Here is a 26,807-nt window from a genome sequence, read left to right as displayed (position 1 = left end):
AAACAAACCCACACTAAGCCAGTGCATTGTATGTGATAATTACTAGAATAGGGATAAAAACAGGATCATACTGTAGAAGGATCAGCTGACCAAATACAAAAGGGAGGAAGAAGGGGTAGGAAACATCTTAGTGAAGGAGAAACCAACAGTGAAATACAAGGGGTAAGGTTCAGTTAGACAGAGGTTGCCAAGAGATAAAGGGAAATGTGAATGGTGCAAAAGAATGTTAAAGGTAAACAAAGGTCCAAAAAAAGCATGACATGTTCTAAGAATTGAGAAGAACTCAGTAGCAATAAATCAGCACATTGAGTTTGAAAGGAAAGAATGACTCTGAAGACATAGGAAGAGGGAATTTAGATTACCCTGCAGACAATGGGATCCACTAAAAGGTTTTGGTAACACTCACTTTTCATACATTGCACATCTAGCAGATGCTAAACACTCTTTCAGATATTTTTATTGTTTTTCCTCACAACAACCCTGTGAGGTAGGTATAATGATTCCTAATTAACAGCTTTAAAAAACAAACTTAAAGTTGTTAAGCAATTTACACTTGATTAAATAGCTACAAATGGCAGTCATGATTCCACACTACACTACAGAAAATACATTAAAAGATCACACACACACACACACACACACACACACACAAGACATACAGCAATTTCAGTGTTTAAGGTAAATTTTAAAGTAATAAACTCTTGTTAATTCAGTATTAAGATAATAAGGTTTGTGGCATCACATAGTTCTTTATGCAAACTTATATACTTAAAATTTTCAATGAATTCAATATATACTGAAAATTAACTTTAATATACATTAACTTAGGCAGAAATTATTTAATATATAAAATAATCTCAAAAGTTGATATAATTATATAATTTATCTCCTTTGAGCTGCATAAAACTATTTGGTGGGACTGAGGTTTAAACTCAGGGCTTCACACTTGGAAAACAGGTGCTTTTAAGACACACTTCCAGTCACCTAAGACTATGTGGCACACACAAAAAAAAACCTTCACATTTACTTCTAAAACAAGTTCAAGTTATATATATTGTTCTCTGAATATAAATTATAATTTGGGTGATACAAATAATGTATGAAATACTGAAGTTTTATTAAATGAAGTAATTAAAATATTAGCCATTTAGACAATAGTCTATGTAATGTTATACTACAAGATCATCTCCGTTATTCACAAAACATTTGTAGATGTTTCTTCTAGTTATTAAATCACAGTAACTTATTCCAAAAATCTGATGAAACAAATACTTTATTTTTTAAAAAGTTTGGAATAAATACAAAAGTATGTTCCTCATTTAAAAGATAAATTATTTTGTAAAACTGAGAAAAGCATCTGAGAATTGAAATCATGACTGAAATGCTTTTTTAAGCATTTCTTTTTTAAAACATCAACTTGGAAGTTAGATGTTGCCAGAACATTGGTAGAAATTTAAGTATATATCATTATTAAAAAAAATCATATTATTTATGAATTTACTTCACTTTTCTTATTAAAAGTAGAAAACTATTATTAATGGAAAGTATGAAAAAAGAATTTGTTAAGATTTAATTACTTTCACTCTAGTATTTATTTCTGAACTCCAGAAGTATTAGGTGAATATTAATTAAGCAATAATCCCAACTACAATTCTAGCATTTCAGGATAAGATGAAGAGCCCTCCTTGAAAAACAGTTAAGTACAGACATTATGTATGTATTTATGGAATAAGGATAATCTCTAAATAAACAAATGTTCCAAGTGTATAATTTATCTGAAACACTAATGGTTTGTTTTTATTACACAAGTGGTGCATTTCCATTAAATTCAAGTAATACATGTGTGCTCAATTAAAAGTTTCCACTTAATTCCCTTTCCAAACTCCATACACTAGAGGTATATTATTAGATTTGCATACTTAAAAACTGAATCTAATAAGTTGTCGAACTTATATTATCCATAGAGATTCAATACCACTTAAAGATCCTGCATAATATTAAAATATGTATTCAGATATACACAAGATGTAGAATATGTGCCTGTTCACACAAAGTTAAAATAATACATGAAACATATGGTCTATTCCTTCATGATGATCATTTCATAGGTTAACAAAACAATGGAATTAAGTAACACAATTATACTCATTATAGAAAATTTTAAAAATCAGTAATAGTAATTGTAATATTTTCATATATTAATAAAAATGCCCCTTGCTAGAGATAAGGACATTATATTGTATCCACACTATATTTTTAAATGTTTATTTCATTAATGTTTTGACTATTAAATGAAGTCTTAAGTCTATGCAACTAAGAAGAGGAAAAACTTCATTAAAAATTTGAGATTTTAGTAATATTTAAGTAAGTTTCCACTTTGAATGTATATAAAACTTAAGATCTTATCTAACTCATTTTATGCTTCCACGATGAAAATAGTAAAAATTGTAATGCTTTTGTTCTTAAAAAATTCATTTTAAAATAATGTGGGTATTTCCACTTCAAAATCAGAGACAGCTGAAGTGTTTGAGCTAATTTGACCTCCTCTTTTGACTCCTAAAACAACATTATCCAGCATTTAATTAATACAAAAAATATTCTAAATAGAACAGTCACTTGCACCAAAATGTCTTGGTTACATAACATAAGGTACAATTATGAATACACAGAATTATACTTGAGTTAACAGAATAGACTTTAAGGGTCTAAGAAAATAATTTCTTCTACCCACTTTGTTTTACAAGTAAACAAATTGTGTTTTTAAGTTAAATTTCACCTTCTTTCACTGAGAATCTATAGACATAAATAAATTCACGAATATCATTTAACTTATGACACATAAGTTACCTAAACCAAATGATATTAAGATTCTGGAAAGATGAAGAGACTAAATGTTTTACATAGAAATATCTATAGACTCATCAAAAAAGAGAACAAATCATGCTATTGACTAAACAAAACACTAAAATAAAATTAAAAAATACATATTATATAGTGTGACAGTACACACAGAAGTTTCTAATGCTATTTTCTTAACTTAAAAGGCATAAGCATATCTATTACTAATGAAAGCAATCTTCTAAGATTGCTTTTACAAAAGAAAAACTCATTAAATAAATAAATGAGAGACAATTACTAAAATATGTTAAGTGTAAGCTCAAATATTTACTGCTTCTATTCTTCCATGCATTTTTCAAAATGTTAAAATAAAAACAATGAAAACTCAGTGTTTCTAAACTAAGGACTCAAACTAGGTTCATCATAAATTGGCTTTGCTGCAAACCTTTTACCAAAAGAAAGCATTAATACTAACACACTGCAGGCAAAGTTAACTAAGATGTTTCTGTTGAAGTACAAATTAACTTGCTATTTTAACAACATGGCTCTAAAATCTTGTAAGATTGGTTTGAGTATTTGAAAACATTTAAAAGCAATTGATTCATTAAAAGTGATGAATTTATAAAAGTATTTTAGTTTCATTCACTTTTAGAATAAAATAATTTCCAAGGAATTGTATATCCATCTCTTTGCTATCGAGTTTGGTACTAATCACAAATTAGTTGACCTCAAAGTAAAATTTAGAGCCAGGGAGGACAATACTATGTTCAACTGACCTCCACACATTTTTTTAATGATGCTTCCCAGTTATTTGTTATTGTCTCTTACTGAGTTTTCCAGTCTAGGGCAGGTACACAAGAAACTTACAGTCTATGTAGTACTCCTAGTCAGTTTCACTCTGCAGATGGCACAGTGGAGAAATACCTTCTGTACAGGATCATGTACAATTTCTTCTGCAGCTGTCAGCACCTAGGGGAAAGTGCGCTGTTAAACAGTTGCTGCGTTCCACCTCAGAAGTGGCTGCAATTCGGTGGTGGGTGAAGTGATTCCTGTACATATATACAGGGATGAAAAGTACTATAGAAAATGAAAATATTGAAGAACAAAAGTGGCTTGTGAAAACTGTGCCACAGTAAATCAGAATACATTATTCAGTCAGAAGAGAGCTACACAGATGGATTACCATTCAAAAACTGAATGTTAAGAATGATTGCAAGAAACAAAGAAATACAGTTGCTCAATTCAAACATAATTATAAGTCAAATATTAAAACATATTACCCCAAACATTATATAGTGATTTGTAGCTTTATTCTACAGTGGTAAACCTAAAACCAGGCAAACATATACATAAAATTCTTCACTCTGTTCAGCTAATTTAATGTTTTTGTTTTACATGACAACTAAATGGGGAAAAAAATCAAAATAGGTGAGATATAAAATTTGAAACACAGACAACATGAAAATATCTAAAAAGAAACATAAGAAAAACCACTCTGAAATTCTAAACTTTATATTAAATTTTTTTGCGAATTAACAAGTAATAATAAATTACTTTCAATATGATGGAATTTTAAAAGTGATCTCATGAAAGGGCAGCATTCTTCTCCAAAGTGAAACTGAGTTAAAGTTTATATCCAGTGTTCATTTTTAGCCCATATAGACAATGAGTTAATCAAGAGTAAGGTAACTTTAGTTCATTTAGCTCACAAATACAGAAATTACTACCACCCTTTATAATTACAATTACACCCTTTATATACAATTTATCTTTGATAGAATCAGATTAAATTAGAAAATTGTTCTTCAAGAAATATCAATCACTAGGCTGGAAACTGCTATCTTTCTAACTAACCTCCTATCTTTAGGTACAGCTGCTACATCTGTAGCTGTCAACATTATTTCAAAATATTTACATTTTATTTCTTTTTGAAACAGATTCAGGGTACATTGTGACAAAGTCCAACAAACTTGACCACTAAAATGTGTATTATAAATGAAACTTTTCTGAATCCCACTTGCTAAATAACAAAATGTACTTACTTTGGTATACTGAGTACAACCAGAGATAGCTACAATTTTCCCTTTAGCTTTCATAAATTCTTTATAGAGTAAAGCATAATATAAATAAATATTATTTCCTTTTACTGATAGTAAGTGACAAAGAAGGAAAGAATAGGGTTTCCCAGTCTATTTATTATTTTAAAAAGACAGACAGGGATTCTCAAGCTACAGCCCATATATAGGGCTTATGAGGTCAAGATATTCTGTAAAATTGCATACTAAAAAAAAGATGTAAGATATAAGCCCATACATTTTTTTTTTTGTGCCTAAGAGAAATAACCATAAGCTTTTGTAAGGTCCTCAAAAGGCAATGTGACCTCCCTGATTAAGTTTAAGGAAATGCTGATAAATGATGCACAAGAAACTCAACTGAATAAGAAGTAATCACTTTAAAGTAAATATGTAACTGTGAGCAGTTGTTTTCTTCTGTTAAATGAAGAATAGCATTTAAAGAGATGTTCCAACAATTAAATGAACAAACTCATATATGGCATACGTTATAACACCTGGCCTATTTAATCAATTGTCAAAAGAGCTATCTCAAGCAAACTAAAAGTTCTTTATAGGGTCCTATAGTCATGTCTTCTAAAAGATAATATCAAAAGGCATTATTATATATGCATTATTATAGACACAAAACAGCCAAATAGAAGCTTTGTATTCTGCTATGTGTCCAAGGGTCTACCCTGGAGTTTCATTTTTTGAAAAATTAATACAATTAATACTTTCACTTTTATAAATCAGTTCCCCTAATCCTTTTGTGTTTAGTTTTCTTTTTTTTCATTTTATTTATTTATTTTTTTGTTCATTTATTCACATGTGCATACATTGTTTGGGTCATTTCTCCACTTTTCAGCCCCCCTCCCCCACCCGTTACCCCCTCCCCCACCCTTTCCCCCCTCATTTCCAGGCAGGTCCCATTCTGCCCTTATCATTGATTTTGTTGAAGAAACGACATAAGCATAATAAGGAAGACAAAGCGTTTTTGCTAGTTGAGTTAAGGACAGCTATCCACAAAGATTCCCACTGTTGCTTTTGTGTACCCATATGTTACAACCCATGTTGATTCAACTCTAACTGATTTTTACATTGGTTCCTGATCTGCTCAGTTTTCTGAAGGTAAAAAAATCACAGTAAGAGTTCAGATCTATACATAAAAAGTACCTTTTGAAATGCAGCAAGTAGACTGATCTCGCCTTTAAAATAAATTTGTAATTTTACCAGGGGTATCATAAAATAGTGTTTTTGGCTCTCCTAAAGATTGTTAACTGTTATACATTGTCACAAGAAAATAACAGATAAAAGAAAAGGTTAGATCAAAAAGAATTAACCTAGAAGGTAACACCCACGCACAGGAAATCAATGTGAGTCAATGCCCTGTATAGCTATCCTTATCTCAACCAGCAAAAACCCTTGTTCTTTCCTATTATTGCTTATACTCTCTCTACAACAAAATTAGAAATAAGGGCAAAATAGTTTCTGCTGGGTATTGAGGGGGTGGGGAGGAGAGGGAGGGGGCAGAGTGGGTGGTAAGAGAGGGGGTGGGGGCAGGGGAGAGAAATGACCCAAGCCTTGTATGCACATATGAATAATGAAAGAAAAAAAAAGATAAATTCTTAACACATATTAAGGTGATTCAGTGAGGAAATATGTATGCTAATACATAAGAAATAATAGCATACCATGAGAATATACAGTTGTTCCCCAAACATTTGAAATGCAAAGAACATTTTCTAGAGTAATCTCATCATAGGAGTTATATTTTATGTATTCACCCATTAAAACCTAAAGACAGTAGTAGAAAAAAGGATATATTTTAAGTAAAGGTATAGGAGAGAAAAGTACAGTTTAGTATTCAAAGTACTGCAAAGAAAAGGATGCTGGTGAGAGAGAGTACATGTAGAGACCTGTGAAGACAAGAATAGGTACAGGACCAAATATGCTAGGGCATTATGGGATGTTTTTTTCCAGAGTACCATTTGGGTAAGTATTTTATAATAACCATGCTAACGACAGCATGGAAGGTAAATTAAGAGATGTGGATGATTCAACTGAGGTGATGTTTATGGGAAGATACAACTGGGAATAAAAAAGGGGCTATAAAAATAAAAAATTATGAGGCTAGAGATACAGCTCAGAGGCAGAGCTCTTGGGTCCCAGGGTTAAATCCCCAGCAACACTAAATAAGTTAAATAAATAAACAAATACATAAATAAATAAACAAAAAAGCTATGAAAAAACCATGGAAGAATTTGTGGGATATATTAAAGCTATTTTCTAAAGTTTGAGTCATTCATTCACTCAACAGAACATACTGTCTCATATAAGTCAGATACCACTTAGGCACCAGGTAAAGCACTGAAGAGAGGAATTGAAGATCTTGAAAATGATATTCTTCTTGAAAATTAATGCTAATATGAGAAACAAATACTAAACTACTAAATATGATGTACAGACAAGATTAGCATATAAACCAAAAACAAATTATGGAAGAGAATGATAAACATACCATTTTAACAAGGTATGCAGACAACAGCAAGGAAGCAGAATCATTTGAAATAAAGTCAGTCAGCTATCTGGGATTAGAATACTGCAGATAGAGTAAAGAATAAGAGCAAAGCCCTGAGACAGGACAGTGATCAAAACTAGTGGTCAAATCATGGAGGGATTTTAACATCTTAATAAGGACTCAGTATTTTTAACTGTTACAGAAAGTAGAGATAATAATATACCCCGTTTAATCTTTTAAAAGTTATCATAGGTAAGGCAATAATGTAACCAGTTGAATATTTTAAAAGTATCAAACTAGCTGATGTGGTAGAACCAACTTCATGGTGGCAAGAATGGAACTACCAGCAAGGCATGTAAAATATACCTAAGAGTGTATAAGGTGGAACTTTTCCCATTGCTAGGGAGGGAATTGGCAATTACAACCTAGGTCTAAGTTCAAAAAGACATTAGTGGAGTATTTCACATTTGAAAGAAGGCTTTAAACAAATGGGAGCCAATTAGTCTTCCATGACTTAAACATATTTTCCTTCTTCAGTTCTTCTTTACCCTAGAATTACCTTCTCTGCCCCCCATCTCAAGGAAGCCAATCATCAATCACAACAGGTTGCTTTACTGACTTAATCTATATGGAGAGTGATTATTGCCAAGTGTCCAAATCAAGGAAGAACTCGTCTAACAAACTGGCAGGAAGGGAAAATTGGTATTTGTTAGACTTCTGTGTTAGAACTGCTTGTCATTTCATGCCCACATTCTTTCCTTATACCTATTTGAGGAGAGGGAGAAAAGACCTGGAGTTGGGAGACAGGCTAGAAGGGTAATCACTTTTTGCAATGCAAAAATATCCTGCCAGCCTGATTAAAGTTAACTAGACTTGAAACTTTGGTCAATAGGCCTGGGGTATACTGGAGAAGGAGAAACTGAGAATGAGTACAACAGGACCACACAAAAGTAGGTGGTATGACATTTCAAAAACACAGCCTCCCCAAACTGTTTTACACATGTGCTACTGAGAGCTAGCATTTGCTTCTCTGTCCCCAAAGAAAGCAGGAGAACTAGTTAGTATGAGACAAGGCAGCAGAGACAGAAAACAAAAATTGTCACTTAAATAAAAGAGCCTTCTCCTTTTCTGCCTCTCCTCTCCAGGCACAAGTCTAGAAGAAATGGGACATGAGTAAGAGAAGAGGGTGCTCTACTAGTGGTGCTGCATGCCACATGTTTACAAGAGGTCCAGCCAAAGTGTAGAAATTGGGCTTCAAAAATTGGCTAAGAGATTAAAATTCAAACTAGTAAACATACCTAAAATGCCCATAACAATGTGACATTTCCTTAAGACTGTTAAATAAACCAGTCATCTGATCAACCACAAACACAATATAGATTGAAAAAAAAAAATCTATTCTATGTTTGCACTTCTGCCTAATTTTCCACCTCAATTCATATGTATTATGAATGGTTAGCTACAAGGAGCTAGCAAATGACTCTGACCCTAAATCTTTCTAGTGCATTATATGAACAACTGGATAACTACCCATTTTATCATATTGTCTTATCCTTTAGCAGCAACCAAAAACTATGTAAATGGGGAATTTATTAGGAATTTTCAATTTTTCCTCATGTATAAAAGTTATAGAAATATTGAAACATCTATAAAAATGTTTCCTGTTATAAATATTAAGCAATTAAATAACAAGCATAAATATTGTGGGCATTTGTAGAGAATACTAAGTTTTATAGAAACTAAAAAATAAAATCCTCTAAGACATCAAACCTAGGAGCTTGCAGAATAAAAAAGGATCTAGAATAGGAAAAGAATAAAAGAGGAAAAAAAGTTAAGAAGGTTTCTTGTTTTAAAGGAACACTTTTGATATTCATAATGGAGTAATCCAAAAACAATTTTAGAGAATATGCTGGTCTGACTCAAAGTTTAATGACATTTGTGATTTTGTCTGAGAATTTAACATTTAAATTAGTATTTAAATGGAAATTCTCTAAAAACACAGGTACTAAATTTTAAATAAATTAATATATCAGTATTTTACATGACTAAATTTTGCATGAACTTATTATTGTTTAAATGTCACACTTTCACAGAATATAGAATCATATTACATTGATATTTTTAATTATTCATGTAATTTTCCCATTTATTTTACAATCATTCATCATCCTAAATTATGACATGTATATTCAACATATATCTTATCAGTTATTTCTTCTCAGAGGTACAATGTAATGAAGAGCAAGAAGTGGTAAAAAATTACAAAACTAAGTTCTATTATTTATATATTTTTATGGTCTCCTTTCTCATAGGATGTAGAAGAAATATTTTCAGTTACATATAAATTGAATAGCCTAAGGAAAATCATGCAAATTTAATTAATCCAAAGTCACAGCTAATTCACTATCAGTTTATAACACCAACTTACATAACTTGACAAGAATCAACTTGTGATGAAGTAATTCTAACCTTTCTTAGCTAGAGTAATATTTAATTTAAAAGATGTTATCACAACAATCTAGAAATCAATAATCTACTGTAGCAATTTGTAATTGCATGATTATTGGGTATTGGGCTATTTCCAAGATTATTATTTCTTTTTGTCTTATTTTGGGGGGAGGAGGGTATCTTCTTTTGAGGTAGGGTCTTACTATGCAGCCCAGGCTGTCCTCGCTCTATAGCCCAGGCTGTCCTCAAACCCATGATCCTCCTGCCTCAGCTTTTCAAATTCTGGAGTTACAGATAGACATAATCATGCCCAGCTTACCATTTCTTATAAACAAAAATAACGTGTTTCAAAACTAACAAAATATGCTCATGATCTACATGGGGATAAAAGCAAACTTTAATGACAGAAATCACAGATCTAGAAGACCTATCACATGTACTTGGATAGAGAGACTCACACTGTTAAGATGTCAGTACGTCCCAACTTAATCTATAGATTCAAGACAATTTCAAGCCAATCCAAGAAAATTACTTTATAAATACCAACAAGCTGGTTCCAAAGTTTATTCAAAGAAGCAAAAGACCAAAAGCAAAAATAATAATGTAAAAGAGCAATGCTGGAAAACTGACACTATCCAACTTTAAGACTTCTAGTCTAGATGTGAAGGATCATGGCCCAGGCAAAAAGTTAGGGAGAACCTATCTTCAAAAACAAACTGGGTGTGGTAACATAACTGTGGTCCCAGCTACTCAGGAGGCAGAGGTAGGAGGATTGTGGCCTGAGGCCACCTAGGGCAAAAGTGCAAGACCCTATCCGAAAACGAAAGTAAAACCAAAAGGACTGGGGACATGACTCAAGTGGTAGAGCACTTGTCTACCAAGCATGAGTGTAAACTCCAATACCACCAACAAAAAGACTTCTGTAAAGTTCAGTAATCAAGTGAAAAAAAAAAAAAACTGATCAATGGAATAGAAAGAAAAAGTTTCAAGAAATAAATCCATGCAAATGTAGTCAAGTGATCAACAAATCTTTCACAAAGAAGCAATGACAATTAAATGGAGAAATTATCACCTTTTTTCAACAAACAGTACCAGAATAAGTAGAGAAACACATGTGAAAATAATCATAAACCATTCACAAAAAACGTAATTCCAGATGCATTGAACATAAGACTATACAACTACTAGAAGACAACAAAGGAAAAAAATTAAGGTGTCCTTGGGACTGACAATAACTTTTTAGATTCAAAGCAGATGTATGTAAAGAAAAAGCTGATCAGATGGAATTAATTAAAACTTAAAAATTCTACACCGTGGAAAAACACTTATTAAGGGAATCAAAAATCAAGCCATAGATGGGAGAAGGATATGTGATAAAGGGCTAGTACCCCAAGTATCTAAAAAAGGTTGGAAAATTCAACAACTAGAAAGCAACTACATTAAAAAACAGGCAAAAACTCCAAGTAAGACCTCACTCAAAAGTTAAAGATACACTGAGGCAAATCAGAAAAAGATGTCCAACCCTGTATGGGTAATAGTTCCCTAGGGCTGCCATAGAAAAGTACTACAATCTGGAGCTTAAACAACAGAGTATTTTCTATCACAGTTCTACAGGCTAGAAGGTGGAAATCAAGATGCTACCAAGATTAATTCTTTTAGAGGGCTGTGAGAAAAAGATCTGGTCTAGGCCCCTCTCCTTGGCTTGAAGATGGAAGTTTCATGTTCTCGGGATATTTCCTCTTCTATGTGTCTTTATATACAAACTTTCACCTTTTACAAGGACAGCAGACACAATGGATTAGAACCCACTATAATAACCTCAATTTTACTTGATTTCCTCTGTAAAGACCCTATCTCCAATGGTCACATCTCAAGTACAGGAAGTTAGGCCTTCAACATACGAATTGGTCATTCACCCATAACTCTTATCTCATGAGGGAACTATAATTAAAACAACAGTGAGATGCCATTACACACCTATTATACCGTCTAATAGCCAAACCACTAACAATACCAAACACTGACAATGATTAAGGAGCAACAGAGGAATCTCTTGTTCTCCACTGGGAATGCAAAATAGTATAGCCAGCATGGTACTTTCTTACAAACTAAATATACTGTTACCATATAATACAGCAATCACGCACCTTGGTATACACAAAATTTACTTGAAAACTGATGTCCACATGAAATCTAGCATATAAAAGTTTATATCATCTTTATTCATAATTGTCCCAAATTGGAAGCAAAGCTGTCCCCCAACAACTAGATGGCTAAACAAAGTGTGAGGAATCTATACAATGAAACATTATCAGTGATAAAAAGAAATGAATTAACATGCCTTTAAAAGATAGTGAGTAACCTTAAATGCCTATTAAAAAATGAAAAATGCCAATCTGAAAAGACAACATACTGTATGATTCCAAGTATGTGATGAAAAAACTAGAGAATAAATGATCAGTAGTCACCTGGAATACACTGGAGGCAAAAGAGAAAGGATAAATAGGTAGAACATGGGATTTTCAGAGGAGTGAAATCTTTTCTACGATACTGTAACTGTGCGTATGTGCCATTATAAATTTGTAAAAGCACATAGAATGTACAACTGAAAGAGTGGATCATAATATAAATTATGAACTTCAGTTAACAATAAACTTAGTACTGGCTCATCTATTACAACACAGATACCGCATTATGAAAGATGTTAACAGGATAACTGCTGTACTGTGGGCAGAGGAAGCAGTGACAAAAAGGAGTATATAGTGAACTCCCTTGGCTTTCTCCCAAATTTTTCTATAACTAAAATCTGTTACTAAAATGTCTATTCAATTTTTAAGTTACCATTCTACTAAGAATATTGAGATAAATGACTAAGATAATTACATAATAGAAATAATAAAAAAGTATAAATGCAAATGGTAACAATATTATTCCCCAAGCAATAGATAAGGAAAGAAAAGAAAAGTCCAGGACCTGATGAATTCTCCCCTAAATTCTACAAGAACTTTAAAGAAGAAGTAATACCAACACTCCTTAAACTTTTCCATGAAATAGAAAGGGAAGGAACACTGCCTAACTCGTTCAATGAGGCCAATATAACCCCAAAACTGGATAAGGGCACATCCAAAAAAGGAGAATCTCCTTAATGAACACTGACTACAGGTCAGTGTTCCTTAATGAAGTACTATTGTAAAAATTCTCAATAAAATAATGGTAAACCGAATCCAACAACACATCGGAAAGTTTATTCACCATGACTAAGTTGGCTTCATCCCAGGGATGAAGGTATAGTTCAATAAATGCAAATCATTAAATGTAACAGCACATTAATAGAAGGAAAGACAAACCACTCGATCTCAATAGATGCAGAAAAAGCCTTATCATGTTAAAAGCTCTAAGAAAACTAGAAATAGAAGGAATGTACCTCAACATTATAAAGTCTGTATATGACAAACGTATAGCCAACATCATACTTAATGGGGAAAAACTGAAACTATTTCCCCTAAAGTCAAGAAGGGTGCCCATTCTCCCCACTACTATTCAACATAGTTTTGGAATTCCTAGCCACAGCAATAAGGCAAGAGGAAGAAATAAAATGAATACAAATAGGGAAAGAAGTAGTCATACTATCCCAATTTTCAGATGATGACCTTATATGTTAAAGACTTGAAAAACTCTACCTAAAAACTCCTAAACATCATAAACAGCTTCAGCAAAGTAGCAGGATACAAAATCAACTTACAAAAATCAATAGCCTTTCTATACACCAACAATAAACAGACCAAGAAAGAATATAGGAAAACAATTCCATTTACAATAGCCTCAAAAAAAAAATACCTAGGAATAAACTAGACAAAGGATGTAAATGATATCTACAAGAACTACAAACCACTGAAGAAAGAGATCGAAGAAGACTACAGAAGGTGGAAAGATCTCCCAGCTCATGGATTGGTAGAATCAACATAGTAAAAATGGCTATACTACCAAAAGCAATCTACATGTTCGATGCAATTCCCATTAAAATCCCAATGACATTCATCACAGAGACTGAAAAACCTACCCTAAAGTTCATTTGAAAACACAAAAGACCGTGAATAACCAAGGCAATACTGAACAAAAAGAGCAATGCTAGAGGTATCACAATATCCGACTTCAAACTATACTAGAGCCAAAACAATAAAAACAGCATGGTACTGGCACAAAAACACACATGAAGACCAGCCAAACAGAATAGAGGACGCAATATGAACCCAAGCAGCTACGCTCACCTAATCTTTGACAAAGGTGCCAAAAACAAACAATGGAGAAAAGACAGTCTCTTCAACAAATGTTGCTGAGAAAAACAGTTATCTACCTGCAGAAAACTGAAACTTGATCCATGCCTGTCACCCTATACTAGTATCATCTCAAAGTGGATTAAGGACCTTAATATCAGACCTGAAATGTTGAAGCTAGTACAGGAAAGAGCAGGGAATACACTGGAAGGAATAGGCAAGGACTTCCTTAGTAGAACTCAAGCAGCTCAGCAACTAAGAGAAAGGATTGATAAGTGGGACTACATGAAATTAAAAAGCTTCTGTACAACAAAAGAAATAGTTTCTAAATTGAAGAGGCCACCCACAGAATGGAAGAAAATCATTGCTAGCTATATACCAGACAGGGGATTGATACACTGCTGGTAGGAATGTAAGCTAGTACAACCACTGTGGAAAATAATATGGAGGCTTCTTTAAAAACTACAAATAGATTTACCATATGATCCAGCAATCCCACTCCTAGGGATACATCCAAAGGAATCTGACTCAGGTTACTACAAAGGCTTCTGCACACCCATGTTTATTGCAGCACTATTCACAATAGCCAAGCTATGGAAACAGCCAAGATGTCCCACTACTGATGGATGAATTAAGAAAATGTGGTACTTATATACAATGCAATTTTATTCAGCCACAGAGAATGAAATTTTGTCATTCTCAGGTAAACAGATGGAACTGGAGAACATCATCTTAAGTGAAGTTAGTCAGGCTCAGAAGGCCAAAAATAGCATTTTCTCCTTCACATGAGGATTACAGACCTAAACAAATACAGCAATATTAGTGGACATAGGTCACACACTAAGGGGAGACCATGCATGGAAGGGATAGGGAAAGGGAGGAAAACCAAAAACCTGAATGCGGTTGATGTGCTCACTGTATAGGAATGAATATAGTAACCTTAAACTGGCAAAGGCCACTATGAGAAGGGGACTAGAAGTAGTGAAGAGGTCTGTTAGAGATGAACTGATTTGGGTTGTAATACACATATGCATGGAAACAACACAAAGAATCTTCCTATATAGCTATCCTTATCGCAAACTAGCAAAAATGCCATGTTTTTCTTACTATCTTTTATGTTTTTTCTTCAACAAAATTGGAGAACAAGAGGGTGGAACAGGTTCTGCCCAGAGCTGGGGGTAGTGGGAGGTGCTCCAAATAATGTATACACATGTAAATATATGTAAAAATGGTAAATAAAATTAAATAAAAATATGGTGAATGGAGTTCAATGCAGGTAGAGAAACAATAGTAATATTATTATTACACTAGATGATACACAAATGAGTTTTTCAAAATAAAACTTTTTGCTTCTCAACTTTCTGTTGACATTTTTTATAAAGCTATGATTTTATCATCTTACCAAGTAAAACTTTCCACTTGAAGCTTAAAAATAAGACTACTTGCACTTGAAATGGAACACAGTGAAGGAGCACAATACGCATTTCATATATTCAAAATGACAAATAGGCTGGTGGCTCATGCCTGTAATCCTAGCAACTCAGGAGGCAGTGTTCAGGAGGATCATGGTTCAAAGCCAGCCTGGGCAAATAGTTCCATGAGACCCTTTCTCAAAAAACCCTTCACAAAAATAGCACTGGTGGAATGGCTCAAGGTGAATGACCTGAGATAAAGCCCCAGTGCTCCCCATACAGCTACCCAAAGTTACTTTCATTTCGTGTAAGTAGCATTTCCAGTTTCTGGATTATAGTGGATAGTAAACTGTATGTTTATAAAGGTAAGCCATGACATAATTCTCAGGATATAACAACACTGAGAGCTCAAAGCTATATTTTTAAAATATTCATACTATGCTTCTTTAGTAATTCTAAAATTCCCTAGCCTGCTTGATGATAGTAGGATGGGATTGGGTAATATTGTTTCAGCAAAGATAAACAGAAATTCTGACTAAAAGAAGTTAGGGATAAATTTTCCCTCCCTAAATATTATGTATCTCACTTCATGCAATAGAAAACTTATGGGGACAATGGAATTTTAAACTAATTTTGAATTTTCACAAGAGAAGGAAATAAATTTCTACCAAATTTTAAAAAAAGTACAGATTTATAAATATTCTAATGCATTTGTTATATTATCTAATATTCCTAGCTACTATTTCTCTACTTTTATAATTATACTGCATCTTTCCTAAAAGGAGAAATAGATATCAATTCTAGAAAAATATGAAATATAATATAGCCATATTAAGGAGAATAATTTGCTGGAATCCAACAATATGAAATTTATTCTTAACTTTCATTATTGATTGAATATTCTAGTAGTTACTATAACTCTGGAAATTTTATTAAACTCCCATTTTTAAAAATGAAAGAATTATAAATTTTAATGTCATTCTACAGATGTAAACAAGTTTCTATTCAGGACTTATTATCAATTGCTGTTGATATTTCCAAGTCCAAATGTCCATGAATGATATTTAACACAATCAAACACTGAATGTATACTTTATAATAATAAAAATAAATATATGTTTTACCATAAGAACAACTCCTTACTGTCAGAATGACTGAAAAGTACAAAAATTTCTCAGAACTCCTTAATGTGTATAATATAATTTGACATATTTAATAATACATGTTCTGAAAAATAATTTGCTGGAGTGTAAAAGGAGTATTTTAGTTAATGAAACTAACAGAATGTTATACTGAAATCACTAACTGTGTTATTAGCTTAGTAAAATGAACTTGCTTTTTGCTTGTGCCACACAAAGACACACAGTAGGGGTTGTGAAACACAATGGTATTCTAGAACTTCCTGAGGCTTTGGAAATAAAATTCCAACAAGAACAGTCTTTACCACTTCAAAGAAACATTAAATCAAGGGGTAAAACTGACTAATTTTGATATTTTATCTAATTTTTAATATTTGATAATTCCTACCAATTGCCTGACCCAGATTTTCTAAAAAATTCTATTAGCATAATATAGTAGTTATAAGCCAAACCTAAAGGAAAAGACTATAAGAAAATTTCATCTGTTTCTAATTTTATAGAAACTAAGTATATATGCACTTACAAATATATGCACTTACACACACATAATACACACACATTAAGAATGTGAATTCTCTCTCTCCTTTTCTTGGCAAAATGATTTAATCTCTAGTGCTATCTTTTCCTCATACATTTGTAATTGAGTAAATTCAGTGAAAGTATCAGAAACATGGAGTTACCATAGGTTCTTTAAAACTATTAGTTACTACTACTATTTTCACTATTACTGCTGATGCTAAGGCTAATATTAATTTTAGTAAGTCAATATGTACAGAACTTTGCATAAGGTAAGTTCCAAATGCGCTATTACTTGATTAAGTTGAGTAAGTTTGAGGACTACTGACATTTCAACAGAAAGCAAGAATGACCTTTAGGAATATATTAAAAAACTTTAGAGAAAAAAGTAGAGAATGGATGGCAGGAAAGTATCTTCTATCATGAAGTACTTTAAACTCTCTTGGTTTGAAAATCTATTTGAATGTCATGAGATCTGGGAGTAGATGTGAAAGAAACTGCAGCTTATTCCAGTCCTTCTTACACTCTAAAAACAGCAGTTTACACAGGAGAACAATTTCCTGCTTCTCTGGGCTGACAATGTATTACCTAAATTCAGAAATTATATCCTCAACAGGAAGGCAATAGAATTTTGTCTACATTAAAGAAAGAAGTCAGAAAAACTACATAAAATAGAAATTACTCATTATTAAAGGAAAAAATAAGTGATGAACAGAATTTATCTTATATTTTATATTTTAACATACCAAGAGAAACCAAGTTCAAGTGCTTAGCAAGAACATTTCTCAAATAAAATAATTTTATTTATAAAAGTATTTAAATCTTTCAAACAAATGTATTTCTACTCCAAAACTTTCAAAGGAAAAAAAACATAAGATCATCTAAAACTTGTTTTCTGATTTTATTTAATTATCTGTAATGTGTTAGAACACTGTATTCCAGCTCAGTCAGAAATGCCAAATCCTTTTTAAAAAATTAGTTAAAAGGATGCTATGATAATTAATAGTTTGAAGTCTGTATCACCAGTAAAATTGTTATCCACTAACTTATAATTTTCATATGTATGTGTGTGCATGCAACATATTTATAGCTGCTAAATTTGCATCTAATCAAACAAAAGTTCATTGAGTTGCCTTATATAAGGAGAATGCTGAGAGTTCAAATTGATTTAAGAAATATTGTGACTTTTAGTCTACATAGATAAAGAAAAAAGTACCAAGACCCCAGGTTCTAGAAGCAACCTTTAACTCAAATCTTTCTACCACTCACTAGCCATGACATTAGGCAAACCATTTAACACTTTGCTTCCTCATTCCTAAAAAGAGAATAGCAGTAATTTCCTAATGAGATTGGCTTGACTAAATGAGAGTCTACATTAAAGCATTTGAGAGTAAATCGAGCACAGAGCAAAGCACTCCACAAATGTTAGTTACTGTGATTTGTTAAGTACAGCAGATGAACACACACATGAAACATCACTCCATTTCAGAACATCACTAGAACAGCAAAGTATCAAACTAAAAGGGCAAGCAAGGTGTGGTGATGCACATCTGTAATCTCAGCACCTGGCAGGATGAGGGTGAAGAATCATGAGGCTGGCGGGGGGGGGGGGGGTGAGGGTGAGAGAGAGAGAGAAGTATAAAGGAGGTAAAAGCAAACAAATTCAAAATGGTTCTGGAAAGTGAAAAACTCAGGCAGAAGACTATTTTAAGTCATGTAGCACAGCAAAGGAAGCTGAAATTTAAGTGGAGTGGCAGAAAAGAAAGATTTTATAAACACTGAGATGGTTATTCTGGACTGTCAATTTGATTGGCTTGAGAATAAAAGGTTAAGACCTGCCCTGAATGTGGGAGGCACCATCCCATAGGCCAAGATGGAATAAAATGGGGAAAAGGAGAACGTCTGCTAAAGCAGACTTCTCTTTCTTCTCTTTCTCTCTTCCTTCCTCCCTCTCTCTCTCTGCCCCCCCCAACTCCCTCCCTCCTTCCTATTTACCATGAAGTAACAAACCTCCTTATCTGCTCCTGTTGTCATGATGTTCTGCCTTGCCACAGGCCCAGAATTAATGGAAACGAGAACTATGGATTAAAACCATGAGCGAAAATAAGTCTTCCTATCCATAAACTGTTTGTACCAGGTGTTTTGTCACAACGATGCAGATGCAAAGCCTGACTACCACAAACTAAGACCATTTGTCTGGTGATCCCCTGAAAGGAAGAAGCCATGTTAGTACTGAATCCTGAGGTTTAAAGCTTTGAAAGTATATATTTCAACACAGGTTTCTTATCCCACTTCACATATCCTCTTTCACTCCTAAAATTCAAAATGTGGGATATCTTGAATCAGAAATATTTCTAACCTAAAACCATCAGACACAACATAGATAGGAGCCAAGGAGGAAAGTTGTATTGGACCTAAACTGGTTCCAAAATGCTGTAGGTAGGTAGGTATATATACATATATATGTATATATACAGAAAGAATACTTGAAAAACCCTTTTTAAAAAACTTTTTAATACCCCAGATTAAAAACATACAGCTACCATAACACAGGCTCTCACAATAAAAATTCTAGCTATTTTGCTTGATCACACTAATGAAGGCAACAAGTACGCTAAATTGACACACATCTTCCAACCAAATGTGGAGCCCCACAATAAGCTTAGGCTTTGACAAAAGATTACAACATGAAAGAGTAAAACCAAAATAAATTCATAGCAATTAGGTACTCACAAGAAATACAATACAAAGAGGAGAAAGCTTTGAGACAAAACTATCAACATCCTCACAGAAAATAAGAACAATCTGTCGTGTAAAAAAACAGAATAATTTTTTAGAAAATAAAAACAATAGCTGAAATAAAACATTTAATGAACAAGAAAGTGTAACTAGAAAACTTGTAAGCTTTCCTCCCATCTCCGTGTAGTAAGTAGAATGAAAGGATACAGAAAGAAACAAAAGGAAACTAGAGGACAAATCAGATCAGCCTAAGTCCCATGACCAGGGACAGTAAACAGAAAAATGAAAGAACAAGGGGAGAAATGCCTTCTTAAGTCTGAGGGAAAATTATTTTCAGCCTGATTTTATAATCTTAAGCTAATTTTCAATTTAATGAAAACGTGATAAAAAATTTTTCACACATGCAAACATCAATGTTTCCTTTATTAGAAAGTGGCTGAAAAATATATCTCTAAAACAATGGAAGAAGAAAAGAGAGGAAAGCATGGAAGTCAGGTAGTAGGACTCCTTTATCAGGAAGTAGGCAAAAAATGCCTTGTAAGAAAACAAGGCAGGAAGAACAAAAAGAGGAAAACATGGACCTAGCACTGGAGAACAGACAGAAGTCCCCAGGTATCTTTCACACTTCAGGCCTAGAAAGCAACCCATCTAGACTGCAGAACACACCATTATGAAGCAGTTTCCACCAAAAAAAAAAAAAAAAAAAAAGACAAACAAAAGGGAAAAAAAAAAGACATCTGACACAATTTAAAATCATGTTTAAGCATTTTAAAAAATCATTGACATGCATATCAGAACTCTATGGAAGTATGTAGAATAAAAAAACAGTAAATTTACCAAAAACAAGCAAATAAAAATGAGGCAATTACTATCTCCAAAAAGAAGAAGAAGAGAAGGAGGAGAAAAAGAAAAAGCTATAGAAGGAAGCAATTATAATGCATTTTTTGGTATTAATAGTGCTAATTTAATGAGAAGTTATTACATATGTGTTGAGAAAAAGTGGTGATATGAATATAATAGTAAATCCCCAACCAATAAAAGAAGTAAACTGATAGAGAAAAAAATTGACAAACCAAAAAGTAGGAATTTAAACATGCTATTTAAAACATGGAAATGCCATAAGGACCAGCTATAAGTGATGACTAGGAGGACGACTGTGGAGGATGCCAAACCATAAACACGCAACAACTCCTCCACTTGGTTTCAAGTCTGTTATATTATTTTAACTGTATATATGCTATTTAACATTTTACAATCAATTTAACAAAGTACATTAGACGAATCTCCTACCTACTAAATATACATGTTGTTGATTTCTGAATTTTAACATAGCACCTCAATTAGCAGCACAAATTTACTTGAGAAAATCTGACCCAAGTGGAGGCTTACACCCCTTCAAGAGATAAAACTTTTTAAACCAATTGTTGACAGCTTTTTGCAAAAAACAAATACCTATACATATTAAGTTTTAGGTATTATTTCTTATCCTCTTAATAATTTAGTATTATGATTTTCTTACTGGCTATCAGAACCTTTGCATCTATTAGAGCAGCCTATTCTACATTAAATGGTCCCAGGACTGTTGGCCTTCTTTCTTCCTTTCTTTCTTCCCTCCCTTCCATCTTGCTCTCCCCCACCTGACCCTGCTCCCTCTTTCTTTCTTGTATAACAGTTTCTACTCTCATGGAAAAGCCAACAGCTGCCTCTAATGCTTCCACAACTTCCAAACCTGTTTGTATGCTGCTTGGGATGTGGGAAATCTAGCAAGCTGTCACAGCACTTGAATTCAATTCTTGGCCCTGCTCCCTAAAATAACTTTTACTACTCTCTCAGAACTGTGCTAAGGGTAATTCTCACTCTAGAGACGACCCTTCTTTTAATCTATTGAAAGTGTACTCTTCTCCTAATAAGATTTACAATCATTTTAACTAAAATTAAAAGCTCCTGCACAACAAAGAAAGGGTCTCTACATTGAAGAGGCCACCTACAGAATGGGAGAAAATCTTTGCTATACAGCAGACAGGGGACTGATAACCTGAATATACACGGAGGTCAAAAAACTAAACTGCCCAAAAATCAATGACCCAATAAAGAAATGGGCAACTGAACTAAACAGAACTTTTTTCAAAGGAAGATGTCCAAATGGCTAAAAAACACATGAAAAAATGCTCACCACTGGATTCTACCTCACTCCTGTTAGAACTGCTACAATCAAGAACACCAACAACAGGCTGGTTGAGTGGCTCAAGCAGTATGAACACCTACCTAGCAAGCATGAAGCTCTGAGTTCAAACCCCATGCTCCCAAAAAAAAAAAAAAAAAGTTCTGAAGAACACCACCAACAACAAACAAATGTTGGCAAGGATGCAGGGAAAAAGGAACCCTCATACACAGGTGCTGGGAATGTAAGCTAGTACAACCACTATGGAAAACAATATGGAAGCTCCTTAAAAAACTAAACATAGATCTGCCATATGATCCAGCAATCCCACTCCTAGGGATATACCCAAAGGAATCTGACTCAGGTTACTACAAAGGCTTCTGCACACCCATGTTTATTGCAGCACTATTCACAATAGCCAATATGGAAACAGCCAAGATGCCCCAAGATGGATTAAGAAAATGTGGTACTTATACACAATGCAATTTTATTCAGCCACAGAGAATGAAATTTTGTCATTCTCAGGTAAACAGATGGAACTGGAGAACATCATCTTAAGTGAAGTTAGTCAGGCTCAGAAGGCCAAAAATAGCATTTTCTCCTTCATATGAAGATTACAGACCTAAACAAATGCAGCAACATTAGTGGACATAGGTCACACACTAAGGGGAGACCATGCATGGGAGGGATAGGGAAAGGGAAGAAAACCAAAAGCCTGAATGCGGTTGATGTGCTCACTGTATAGGAATGAATATAGTAACCTTAAACTGGCAAAGACCACTATGAGAAGGGGACTAGGAAGTAGTGAAGAGGTCTGTTAGAGATGAACTGATTTGGGTTGTAATACACATATGCATGGAAACAACAAAAAGAATCTCCTTATAGGTTATCCTTATCACAAACTAGCAGAAACGCCATGTTTTTCTTATTATCTTTTATGTTTTCTCTTCAACAATATTGGAAAACAAGAGGGTAGAACAGGTTTTCTTCAGGGTGGGGGAAGTAGCCCAAATAATGTTACACATTAAGTTCATGTAAAAACAATAAAATAAAATTTAAAGAAAGAACTGTTCTAAGTGCTTTACACACCTAAGTTTACTGAATTCTACAAAATGTATAAAACAGGTATAATTAAGCACAGCTTAAAAATAAGAAAAACAAGGGTCAGTGAAATTAAGTAACATGACACTAGGGTTAATAGGTTAAGAAGGGTTATTAAATAGCAACCTAGCTCTAATCTAGTACCTATGACTCTTTCTGGTAGTCTCACTCTTCCAAGACTGTATTTCATTTTTAAGATAAGAGTTCAATAGGAGTAGAATTCTTTTGAGGTTGAAATAATTGAACTCTAGAGAATTACATCAATTATTATTGTGAATATGTTAGTTATTAATTTTATGCAATGGATTTCGACAGTCTAGCTAACAATAAATTAAGTACAAATGTATAGGAACTAAGAATGTTTTCAGTCCTTTACTGCTTTACATCCAGAAATGCAAATTATTTTACAGCTAAAAAAATTACTTGAGTGATTTTCAACTCTTTTTAGAACTCACTTCTTCTAGTCTTACAGAGACACCTACCATCAAGTAGGTAATCAGAATTATACTGACTGAGCTAACTAGGTTGGGTAAAACCATTTATACTACTCATGCTAAGGGTGTTGTGGAGATCTGAGAACCCAGTTTGAAAACCACCAATAGCATTCAAAAATGGATCAAAAGAAACAAAGTCAAAGCTGTGTTCTTCATTACTACAGTTGCCAGGTACCTGAAAATGAGTTATTTAGATAACTATCCTAAATATTATTTCAGAGACTTCAGGCTACCTACAAATAACCTTCCTATATTGGCCAAGAAATAAATGGGAAAATAATTAATTTAGGTATCTTCAACCTAAAAAGCTTAATTCACCAAGAAAATCTTTACGGTAAAAACATGAAATCTTAATTGTAAAACAAGGACAAAAAACAGAATCATGTGGTTTACTAAGAATGCAAGTTAATAAAATGGATTAGAACTTCTAAAACTACTTAGAATATGATGCTCAAACTAACATAAAAACATCAAGGTATTGCATTTAATATATACTCTGTCTTAAGAATTTTACATATAAACTTTAATTCTGTGAGCTATAATTTTACAGAGGCAAAAACGAAGGCACAAAAACACAAAGTGACCTGAGGAGCAAGTGCTGGAGCTGAGACGTGAACCCTGGCAATTTATTTTCAGAGCACATGATCCTTAGTACTACGGTTTGCTATTACCATTATCAACACAGCACCTTGTCCTTAGTTGGAAAGCACTTCAGGATCTTGCAGGATCTAAAATATATAGCTACAAAATATTATTAACATTGGCAACATTCATATTATGAATTTAAAATAAAAATTTCTCCAATAAAAATTATAAATTTACAAAAATGTATGAGGTAAATCTAACCTAATATTTCCATACATGGTTTGATTTTTCAAGTTTCCATTTTCCCCCTAAAAGTAGCAGTATGGTTGTCCTTTCCTTATCCATGGTTTTGCTTTCAAAGTTTGGTAGTCATAGTTAACCAAAGTTCAAAAATACTCCAGAAATAAGTAATTGATAAGTTTTAAATTGCACACAATTTTGAGCAGAGGGATGAAATCTAGCATCAACCTGCTCCACCCTACTCAGGATGTGAGTCATCCCTTTTTGTCCAGTGTATTCAGGCTGTGTACACTTACACACGTACCAGTCACTTCATAGCTTACCCTGTTACCCGACTGTTCATTACTGAAGTGTGTGTTCAAGTAAAAAGGCTAACAAAGTGCCTATGTCATTCACCTCACTTCATCTCATCACACATTGTATCATTCACATCATCACAAGATGTGCATTGTATCATTTCACATGAGCATAAAAGGTGTGAGTACAGTTTAAGGTATTTGAGAGAGATCTCTTTCATGTAACTTGATTCCATAATAATTGTTCCATTTTATCATTACTTATTGTTGGTACTTTCTTACTATACCCAATTTATTAATTGAACTTTGTCATAGGTATGCATGTATGGAGAAAAACATACATGCTGTTTCAGGTAACCACTCCTGGTCTAGAATGTGTCTCCTGTGGATTAGGGGAAACGCTACTACTATTTTATCTGGTAATTTGAAAAATTAATTAAATATAAGAAATATAATCCAGAGAAAAGATAAGATTAACTTTGAAAAATCACATCAAAAGTTGTATTATTTACCTATCCAGTATCAAAATACAATCTTGCATTGACAATAAGACACATATTCATTCACATTTTTTTTCTTTCATAATGTCCAGAAAATAACATATGCTGTAGTTTGCATCTCCCTACCAAAACTCATGTTGAAATTTAATCCCCATTGTAAGGCAGACTAGGCCACATAGAACCTTTAATTGGTAATAAGATCATGAGGGCTCTGTCCTCATAAATGAATTAATGGGTTCATGGGCTAATAGGTTTTCCTGAGAGTAAGTCTGTTTCAAAAAGCTGGTTTGGTTCTGCCTCCGATACGTCTATCTTTGTGATACTCTGCTCTGCCTTGGGACTCTGCCTACTGCAAAGACTCTTACCAGATGCTGTCCCCCAATTTTGACTTCCCTGCCTCCAGAATTTAAGAAACAAATTTCTCATTATAAATCTCCTAGTCTGTGGCATTCAGTTATAGCAATAGAAAACAAAAGTATTCTAAGTACATGGTACAACAGATTTGATGAAAATATGGTAGCTAATAGTTATACAGCACTCACAATGTATCAAGAAGTATTCTACTTGCTATACATATAATAAACATTACAATTCCATGAGGTAGGTACTATGATCATCCGTACTTCAAACACATGAAAGCTAAAGCACAGATTTATTGCTAGAGTTCATGTAGCTACCAAGAGGCAGAACTAGAATTCAAATTTCAACAGGAGGTCTGGCTCTGGAGAATAGGGATTCACACTGCACAGTACTGCTCTATTGCTACACCTGACTTGTCTTTCTCTGAGACATGCTAAATCCTCATCCTTTTTTCTTCTCTAGAACTGAACTGCTTCTGACTGAAGCACTTTCTGTATAGTGGTTTTTGTAAAATCTCTTTTATAAACTGTTTCTTTCATATTGGAAGAACAAAAAGTAAAACAAAAATGGAGCTTCCTAATTGGAAGTGAATAAAAAACACAAATGGGACTATTAGCACGCATTTTCCAATTCCCTGCTCAGCTGCTTCTCATTCCTCTCCTGTAATTCGTCAGGTTATAAATCCTCAATACACTTTCAGTTCCATGGAAGATGTGTAAGTATTGAACTGGCATAAATGGGACATGGATTAGCTCTTTTCTAAACATACAAGGTCCAAAGTTTTCCCCTCTATGGACAACTTCAAATTCATGCATGAAGACATTACACACAATGATGAGTATTTTTTGTAAAGGAAAATGTGTTAAACAATTTTGATTACAATTACTTTTATCAATAATGTCTACATGAATCTAAATTATACTTCTTTGGTAAGTAAGAAAAAAAAAACCCTTAAACACTGCCACATAAAGTAAACACCAAGAAAAACAATACTATTTATTGAGGGCTTACTCTGTATTTTGATAGCTTTTTGATATACCATCACTCAGAACAGCTCCTTGTGTTAGGAGCTTATTATCTATTTTTGTATTGGGAAACCAAGCAACACACCCAAAATTACAGTTGGCAAGGG

General features: G+C 33.4%; 1 protein-coding gene across 5 annotated transcripts in view; it reads right to left on the bottom strand.

Moving 5' to 3' along the window:
* Window positions 1–26,807, bottom strand: part of Nova1 (NOVA alternative splicing regulator 1) — a 149,562-nt gene that overhangs the window by 92,615 nt on the left and 30,140 nt on the right. Inside the window, exon 1 of one of the 5 annotated variants that reach the window (XM_074068241.1) lies at window positions 3,706–3,807. The exons of the other annotated variants lie outside the window; for them this stretch is intronic. The gene's annotated coding sequence lies outside the window, so the exon portion shown is untranslated. Of the gene's footprint in view, window positions 1–3,705; window positions 3,808–26,807 lie in introns of those variants that run through there. 5 annotated transcript variants of the gene reach the window in all.

The sequence above is a fragment of the Castor canadensis genome, chromosome 3 (genome assembly GCF_047511655.1).
Source record: "Castor canadensis chromosome 3, mCasCan1.hap1v2, whole genome shotgun sequence".
Taxonomy (NCBI): domain Eukaryota; kingdom Metazoa; phylum Chordata; class Mammalia; order Rodentia; family Castoridae; genus Castor; species Castor canadensis.
This window is presented reverse-complemented; position numbering and strand designations above follow the sequence as displayed.